This window comes from Coffea arabica, chromosome 1e (genome assembly GCF_036785885.1).
Source record: "Coffea arabica cultivar ET-39 chromosome 1e, Coffea Arabica ET-39 HiFi, whole genome shotgun sequence".
NCBI lineage: Eukaryota > Viridiplantae > Streptophyta > Magnoliopsida > Gentianales > Rubiaceae > Coffea > Coffea arabica.
In genome coordinates, this window is record NC_092311.1 from 18,575,990 (window position 1) to 18,585,913 (window position 9,924).

General features: G+C 36.5%; 1 long non-coding RNA gene across 1 annotated transcript; it reads right to left on the reverse strand.

The window, feature by feature from the left end:
* Positions 1 to 228: 228 nt before the first annotated feature.
* Positions 229 to 4,825, reverse strand: LOC113701329 (uncharacterized). Its single transcript, XR_011816147.1, has 2 exons — positions 4,469 to 4,825; positions 229 to 942 (listed from the first exon to the last, which is right to left on the reverse strand). It is a non-coding gene; the product is annotated as an uncharacterized lncRNA (long non-coding RNA).
* Between the last annotated feature and the right edge of the window lie 5,099 nt (positions 4,826 to 9,924).

Genomic DNA, 9,924 nt, shown 5'->3' on the forward strand with positions numbered 1-9,924 from the left:
CGGGAGTATTTTCAAAACCCTTTAATCTTACTAAACTATGTTAGACTTGTTTGTTAGATGGATTCAGCGTTAGCTTCTGGATAGTAAACTGCAAATGGACATTTTCCATATGGACTGCAATGAAGCCAGTTTTGCTGCCACAATATGCAGCTGCAGGACTTCCTCTTTCCGTTGATTGCAAGATAAGACAAACAATGATGCTAGATAATAAAATTCCCGGAGAACGACTGGCAACAACCGCATAAACATACAAAACATTTAATAAATGATTCTCAGATCTGAAGACAGGAAAGCTGATTACAGAATTATCCTAAAATTTTTGTTACAGACATTCAAACGCGAGATCTTTGAATGGAAGAGGTGAAGAAAGAAAAGGAAATAGAGGGGTACGCATAGCACTATCATCATACTTGCTGCGCTACAGTAACACAATAGTCGTTCTCAAGCTCCTGCTGGATGTGCATTAGTTTACGAGTTCGACCAGAAATGCTATGCTTACACACAAGACTACCCCTCTTTTGCTCTTCCCAAAAGCTTTGCCGGGACATCTTAGGCTCTATCAATCTTAGCAGCTTTGTCCTTACCAGGAATAGCTCTAGCATTCAACCCGGCAACTCAGTTTGGCTGATAACTTTAAAAACTATTAATCAGTACGAAATAAGTCAGATGCTTAGATTTAAGCATAGACATCCAAACTTTGGTATCTCAAGGCTCAAGTAATGCCCCCGGTAAAGGAGCTGTTTTTTTCAGATTCTACTGAAGAGCTGGTGATTTCAACAGGTTCATTTTGCCCATCTATTGCTGGCTTTATAACAGTTAGAAACAATACATTGTAGAAAATTGTGAATATTAGGAGACCTGAAGCTGCGTACACTAAAAATGACCCTGAAATTTCTGTAGTCTCTTCTCTCATTTGACCTTCTAGCTGCTTTAGATCTGAAGCTGCAATGGATAAAACAAGCTCATTAGACTACAGCATGTATTAATTTGTATCAAAATTACCTGGTTAAAACTCATCATATCCTAAAAACTTCTGAATGGAGATGTGAAAAATAAGCACGGAAATTGAACAGAATAAGTGTTGGACATGCCTAAAAGCATATCATGAAAGGGAATTCAGATGAATTAGTTAAGTAAAAGCAATGACTGATAGGTACATTGTGCCTGTTATACTCTCAGCCTTCTTTGCATCTGTCTAAAACTTTCTATCCCTGGCTTGATTTTCCCTTTTACCCTTTAGGGTGGGATAGAAAGAGATTGGGCCTGGATTTCTGTTACTTTCATTGCCATTTCTGACCTTTTCAACTTTGCTTACTGATTTTCTTTTTCATCACCACATTAATGTAGAAAAATTTTCAATTTTCTAACTAATGGGAACTTCATTTCTCTTGAATACTCAAAGTCAGAAGTCTAAAATGGAGGTCTAGAGTATCTCTTACAGTAGAGATACTACAATTTCTGTGTCATTGGTCATAGGCAGTCACATGGACAAGGCTCACAACCTTGAGTGTTTTAGAACATGCAATTATTGTTTCCGCCTGCAAAATAGCAAAAACAAGACTTGTATATGTCAACTAAGTTTTTTAGTACGAGTAGTTGAAACTCCATGCTGATCAGCATCATTTCAAACTTTCCTCTTAGTTGCAATGTGATACCTTGGTATTGCTTTAGTTGCTCTTAAATTTCAAGGACATCTCATTGAATGCTGGCATATTTGGACATCACTTTTACAATGAATTTTCAATTCGCTTATTTCAGTTCAGATCCATATAATGGTATCCAATCGGAAGTCATATAAATGACATATTTTGCTTGAGTTTATTAGAGAATAAAGGTTTTACAGCAAAAATGTTTCATCCTGTTCTTGTCTATCTGGAGCATATTACATAGTCAAGTAAGCTGAATTTTTAAGTCATAAAGGCATGACTAGAGAATCATCATACAAAATCGAGTTGCAAACTGCCAGCAATATCAGACGTCCACATACGACCAAATCAAATTTTCCTTATCCATCAATTAAGATCTTCATCAGTTACAAGCATTATTCATCTTTGACAATAGTTAGTACAAATATTTGAAATACATATAATAAGGTGGTATCCTAGTCGGTGACTTTAGCAAAACAGAGTAAGAAACAATAACTTCTAGTAGAGAATGTTCAGTGGAGATTGTTGTCATCTTTTATTGTTGCTCAATATGTTCTCGTTGTTCAGCCTGCAACATCATTGATATTTCATCTTTCATTGACCCTTAAGCATTTGACTTGTTTTGTTGTGTATTTTGACCTTACCACATTAAGAATTAAGTATAAAATTTTCAGAAACTAAGGTTAAGCCTTATTATGCTCATTAACCTCTACTTCTGTTTTTCGGTCTTTCCCATTTTCCTTTTACCTCAAAGGAAATGTTTTTAAGATTTTGGTGAAATCTACTCAATCAGGAATACATGGTCAATAGAAAATTACACCAGCATGGAAGATCAGTTATCTAATTCCCCAAACCACCATTCTATTGTAGCTAAAATACAAAATTTGGTTGCATTGTAACAAGGAAATTGCAACTGAAAGTGGAATCTGTCCTCCAGTTTGAACAGTCTTCTGGCCACTTAGCTGTTCTCATTACAATTGCAAAGTTCATCTTGCTTTGACAGTTATTAGATTTCATGTGTACTGCCTCATCCAATGAAATAAATATGTCAATTTCCTTTCTTGCTATTTGTGTCAAATCCTAATTCACATTGAAACCTTCACTTTATAGTCCTTTCCTCCTGTCTGAAAATGTTCTAAGGATTCCATGTCTAAGTGTAACTTTTTACCATGTGATAAACTTGGCATTCTATTTGCATACCGATCTCAAGACTTCAACTCTCAAGCCCCCTAATATACGGAAAAAATGAATTGTAACCTCATATAACAGCTGTCTTAAAATCTCATAGACAATCTTAGGCTCCCAGAAACTCAAAAACCAAGGTAAAAGGTAACAGAGATGAAGAATAGTTTCAAACTTAGAAAAAGACAAAGAAGAGTTACTAGACAGATAGCAACGAATTGCTTGAAACTCTATTATCCGCCAATTGCGTCAATCTGGATCACATTATGACGTTCAAACCAAATCTTGCAAGAACACTCATCACGAGCAACACCCTAAATAAAGAAATCTCATCCCACAGGAGCAAGTCACAACTAAAAAATTACCCTCAATCAGAAATATCCTATACTATGCTTCTGTAGTTATAGACAGGTCTAACAGTGAGAACATGAAATTATGTAACTTAATTATGTTTCTCAGTCTCCTCAATGAAGATGAAAATAAGATTGTCTCTCTCCGGGAGTATAACAGTAGAATCACATAAATAAGTCTCTACATGATGGCATGATTTTCAGGACTTCATTGCTTTTTAAGTTAGGGATAAAGTAAAGTTGTACAAAGTCATATAGGATGGAACCTTTGTCAGCCGTGGTGAAGTTAAAAGAAATTTAATTTGACTTACATGTTCACTAAGTTTTCCTGTCATGCCTGTTGGGTTCTTGAGAATCTCATTGCAAAATTGTTGAAGAACCAGGAAAGTCTTTGGTTTTACTAAGTTATGAATATCCTGAGGCACAGCAATGGAGGCCCTGAGTCACAGAAACTTGGCATAGATGGAAATTGCATCTCTCCTTATAAGCTAAGGAGGCTTAGAGTAGGGTCAGTAGCCAACTCTTATGCCATTATGATCTCCAACCTTAAGATGTCAGCCCTCAACTAGTGAGGAGTTTAACGCATTCCTATGCTTCTCTTCATACGCTTATGATATGCATATGGACAAAGCAGAAAATTTCAGATCCAAAAGGCATGAGGGAGGGAGGGAGGGAGAGAGAGAGCTGTGGATTTATAAACTCAATAGATGAAAAATACTTTGCCTAAAAAAATCTTAATATATTCATTTCACAAGAGAAAAATATAACCAACAGCCTGTGCAGAATACTTTCACATGCATAAAATTGGAGACAAGCTATGAATACGGTAGGTACCATCATACTAAGACTGATGACAAAACTTAGCCAGCTGAATAGAACTCAATCTTAGTAGCAATTAGCAAGGGATGAACTATGTCAGCATGTAGAATAGAGAGCCTAAAAAGAAGCTTCCTCCCAATTCAATTTGTTCAAAACACTCTTCTTGATTGCATACAACAAGAGAGTCTTTTGGTTGTAATTCAAGGCCAACAAATTGTCAATTCTCGTTTCCTTATCTACTGAAGTTTCCTCAGTATTAGAGTTTGATTCTGTCACGCCCTGGACCTGCAGGCTCAAGACGCGAACCGAGTTTCAGCACACTACAAGGAACGGGATTAGACACTTTTACATGCAAACAAAAACTTAATTGCATATTCCACAGCATAAATAGAACCAACTGCCAAAAGACACACCGAATAAATAGTTAAGACATAAAGGCAGAGAGATACATAGATTTGAAAGCCAGAATACCTCTGAATTTTGGAGGGTCGACTTGTTTCTGAGCAAGAGATTGAAGCTGTTCGTCAAGCTTTTCTAGAGCTTCCCGGGCCTTAACTGGATCAACCTCAAAGTCAGAGTCTCTGTCCACGGCACCGAGTGAGCGAAAGTTGCTGTTTCTTCTTCTAGGTAGCAATTTTTGGTCCCAATGAAATCCAAGCCCGGATGCTGATTTTCTGTGATTTTTGTGGAGAGCGAATGGATGTGGAATTTGAAGAGAAGTGGAGCTTCGAAGAAGACGAAGCATTTGGATCGAACTGTTTAGCCACAGAGCTTAGCAATGGAGATAAGCTTTTGCGGAATTTAACAGATTATGATTTTTTTTATGGATTAATTATTCATCCCCTAATATATCCTCATTCTCACTTTACCCCTTGATGGTTATTTTGTATCACTTAACCCCTGAACAACTAAATTACCCTTTTTTTTTTTATCTTTTTCTTTTTTTCACTGATCTCATTTTTTATTCCACATTAGTTTTCTTTTTTCAAACTTTTAATTTTTAAGAAAATTAAAAACTTTATTAACCAAAAATTTTGTATGTCCATTATCTAATAGAATAATTTTAGAAACCCCCTTAGAGGAGGTTTCTGAAATTACAGGTAGGTCCCTCTAGTTTAAAGAATTAGATTTACCTCCCCTAAGATTAGCATTTTAGTAATAATATAGACCTAGCATGCTAAATTTATCCTCAAAAATTCTAAAATACCCCTTTGTTAATTAGAAGGGGGAAAAACTCATTCATGAATTTTTCCATGTTGCAACTTCATGCCCATATTTTCACAATTATCACTATCCATCTTTGTCGCCCCAAGACTTCGCGTGCAAATCAACTATGACAATTGAAGTTTGCATTGAACATAATCTTTAGTCTTAATTTTTTTTTGCCTAAATTTAGCGTTTGATTTGACTAATGTCATTATCCAAATTCAATCCAAATGGTTGCAACCTTATTGATGCTAAATGTGAGGACCCGAATTTTTTTTATTTTATTTTATTTTACTGGCTTAATTAATTATTTATTTACCCGTTTTCTCTGAATATTTTATTCCAACCTCTTTATACTCAATTACATGGAACTATGACCTACAAGTATTTTAAAAGTGTCTTGATTCGAAAATTTATTTCTGAAAACTCGTTTAGAGTGAATAGTGGATGCGCGTTTGGAGACAATAATCGATTCGAGAATACAATAAGCTTGAAAAATTGGGGACTTGTACATTAGTTTTAAAATAGGTATTTTTATGTTTAAATACTCAAGTGTTAGTTAGTTATACTATCGTTATAAGAATTTATTATTGGAAATTTCACTCTATCGCGCATAAAACGGAAGTACACGTTTTTGCGCGCGCAATTAATTGAGGGACTTTAGACCTTTATTTTTAGACCATTAAGAGTGAATAATAATAATATGAATGGAAGTGCATTAGAGGTTTAGTGCACAAGTGAAACAAACTCGAAAGGAATCGAGCACGAAACGCGCGCGTGTGCGCGCGAGAAGAGAGTTGACTTTTGAGACAATTTGAGCCACACACTTAAGTTTCTCAAGGAAGCTTCATTTTCAGCACAACTCTATTTCTCTCTTCACTCAAGACAGCCGACCAACAAGGAGTAAGAAACCACCAAAATTCTTCTTCATTTCATCACTCAAAGCTCACCCAAATCATCTCAAAATTTATACACAACTTGCAAACCACTTGGTGATCAACCTAAGCTAGAAAAGGAGCTTCATCTCACGGTTTTTCTTGAGCTTAAAGTGACCGAAATTTTCTGCCTTAATCATCTAAGAAGCTATACAACGATCAACCTCTTAATTCTTGATTTATGGAAGTTATATTGCACTTATGAGCTCATAGATTCACATGAGTAGCTTTATATTATTGGAAATCTTGTGAGTGGGCTCTATAAAATCCCACATTGGCTTGATGAACTGATTTGATGGGATTTTGATGTTATTTATGTTGGATTAGTGCTTAATCTAGAGAAAATAAGTTATTTTGTGGAAGATAGCTCAAAGGAAGTGAAAAGGAAATTTTTACTGTTTCTGCCCCTGCCAGTGCCATGCATTTTTTGTGGTTCAATTGACTTGTTTTTTATGTAAAAATGTTGTATAGGTTGTGTGAAAAGTTTCCACCAAAAATCATCCAATTTGGTTGGCCAAAAGTTGAGATTTCGAAAATGTAGCAAAACTGGAATTGTGTCCCGTACTGCTCTGGCAGTGATATTCAAACAGCTATAACTCTTTCCTCCGATGTCGAAATCTAGTGCCGTTTATGGCATTAGAAACTAGACACTTCAAGTTTTCCAATGGTATAAAATGCATTCCTTGATTCCACCTGAGTGAGCCGTACCAACCTTGTAAAGTTGTCTGTTCTGTTTCTCGTCTGTACTGGAAGCCTTGTTTTGAGCTGCGAATTGATGCTCAATTATGAGCTAGTTTTGGATAGAATTTTAAAAAAATTCCTTCTGAGAAATTGTAGGCTTATGAATTTAGTTTTCAACGGCACCAACCACGGTCAATTCCAAGTTGAATTGAGTGAGTTGTGGTTGAATTTCGAAACTGACTCAATAATGAAAAACACTCTTTTTGGCTAGTTGAATGACTCTTTTTGAATTGGGACTTGTGATCTTGAAATTCTTGGTGTTAATCACCTACCAAATGTATCTTGGATATTTCTTAGACATTTGTCTTCATAAATGGACCATGTTTGAAAAGTTTCGTTGGCCAAATGTTTTAAAAAAAGGAAAAGGGAAGTACAAGGCAGTTTTGCCTTGGAAAAATGAAACTTTAGTGACTTTGTTAACCCACTTCCCGAATGGATTTTCTATGAAAATTGACAGAGGAATAGACCTTATATGGTAATGTAATACTACCAAATTTGGTTCCATTCTGAGTCCATTTCGATGCCCAACCGAAGTCCCAAAGTTCGTGATTTAAACCTGGAAATTAGCCTAACAGTCTCACTTTTTCAGCAACTTTGAGCCGCTATATCATGGTGCTCAAAACTCCGAATCTTGTTCCACTTGCTGTATTTTAAACTTTGATTGTAACTCTAATTGAGTTCCAAATTTCAGAGGCTAGTTCACATTGTGTGAATTTTACCGAATTTCCAAATTTTGTCGAAAATCAACCCAAATCTGTCTTGGTATTCCAAGACAACATCTTGGATCCAAAATTTGAATGTCTTCCAATTGGAATCATGGAAAAGTGTTTTCTTGGAACTTTTAGTACTTTGGAAGTAGTTTCCAACGGTACCAAATTTTCCAATTTTAGACTTTCAGAGAGTGAGTTATGATTTTCCAAAGAATACCCTAAATTTGATAAATTTTGGCCATTTTGAAAAGAATCCGCGCGGGAATAATTTCATAGAATCCGGCTAGTTCTTGGCCGGATAGTTGGCCGGATTGAAGGTGAGATTTGAAAAAAATTGGGTTTCTTCACAGCCTCGAATCCGGTCGGATATCTGGCCAGTTCTTGGCCGGATTGTGACGTGGCATCTTCACGTCCGATTTCGATCGTTCGTCTGGAAATTTATTTACATGGTTTCATACCTACTTGTTTCCATCCAATGATTTTAAAAATAAAAATCAGATTTTTACTTGAGTTTTAAACCCCACCTATAAACCTTGGTTTACGAGTAATTAAGGCTCATTTTTGTGATATTTTCTTAAATTGTACACGGGTGCAATATTTCTCAATAAGTAGTGGTTTTAAGCGATAGTGTGTAATAGTTGATTGTTATTTGCTCAGGCACTCAAGGGGACCTTCAAGAGGAACTCAAAGTGGACGCCTAAACACTTGTTTGAGCACTTACTCACTTGTTTCGAATTGGTGAGTGTTCCATATAGGAGTACATTACTTGAATAGTTTTACGGCATGTTTACTCCTTGGTCATTATGTGTTTAATTGTTCTATGTTACCAATAATTGCTCCTATGAACTTTTCCACTGTTTTAAGGCGAGTGTGTACTTTATCTCACTCGACCTACTAAAATGATAAATCTTACCGTTAACCGAGATTATTTACTGTCTACCGTTTACCATTTACCGTTCACTGTTTACCAATTTACTTGATTACCTGCTTACTTGATTACTTGACTATTTGATTATGTGATTACCGTAAATTACGTGTCCACATGAACTTTTTCACAGTTTTACGGCGAGTGTGTATTTCATCTCACTCGACCTACAAAATTGATAAATTTTTACCGTTTACCGATTTACTTGATTACTTGTGCATGCTGTAAGTTCTAAACTGAACTGGACCCTGCCCTTGGTTACTGACCCACTCGAGGCAGGATTGGGCTCGGTCGGGTAGGTTGGAACCCTGGGACACCGTTTCGGTATACTCGAGTATTTTCACTGGAGGGATAAGGTGATGACCAGACAAACCGAGGGGATTATGAAGTTATAAGGTGCAGTTGACCGAAATGGTTCCACTGGAATACCATATCCTTCAATGTGTGTTTATTTTACATAATGATAACTGTTTCATACTAATGTGCCAACGTGCGACCCTGGGCCATACCTGTGATATGCTCAAATTACTCGTACAATGATAACTGTCTCATGTTAATGTGTCAATGTGCAACCTTAAATCATACATTAGGTATGCTTAAATTACTTGATTTATTAGAATTGCTAGAGTGTCTTGGAACCTCACTGGACTGTGTAGCTCATTCCACGTTTTTATTTTCCTTAACAGGGTTCGAGACCAAAAGTGCTCGTGAATAGTGCTAGATTGTTTTCTTTTAGGAAAAACTTTAAGTTGTATTTCAGCAGATGGCTGTAGTAAATATTCTTTTGGGTTGTATTAAGCTTGAGAGCTGACTAATTGTAAGTATGAAGTTATTTGAAGTATTCCTAGTTTTGAATTATGCATTGTACCGAGTCATGGCGAGAACTGGGCAGGCGTCCCGCCGATACCCTTGGATTCGCCTTTGGGAGAAGTGGGGACGTCACAGTTGGTATCAGAACTTAGATTTCAGATCTTTGTAGTGTATTCTAGGTTTAAAAGTTTGGGATGCCGGACTGTGGGATTGGTTGAAAGTTAAGTGACCGCTTGTAGGGATGAAAATCAGAACCGCTTGGCGTGGTATCTGCGCGGGGTGAGTTTGGACCAAGTGGTGTTATGTTCCCTATGATGTGAATGAAAAAAAGGATTAAGTGCTCTTCTAGAGTGAAACTATGGATCATGGATGTGATAGGTATAAAATCTTTATCTTGATACTTGGAGAAAATTAGATATGTATGTTGGGTAGGAATCTCGAATGTGGTGATTTACTCTTGCGACCGGCCGGCTCGAGTTGTGAATTACCTTGTTTTGGATTCTTGTACCCAAGTATCTAAGAGTTGAGGGCAATCCTAAGGACTTGAGATCTCCATTTGTGGGGGAATACGAATGAACCGATAGTTCACTTGAATAGTTA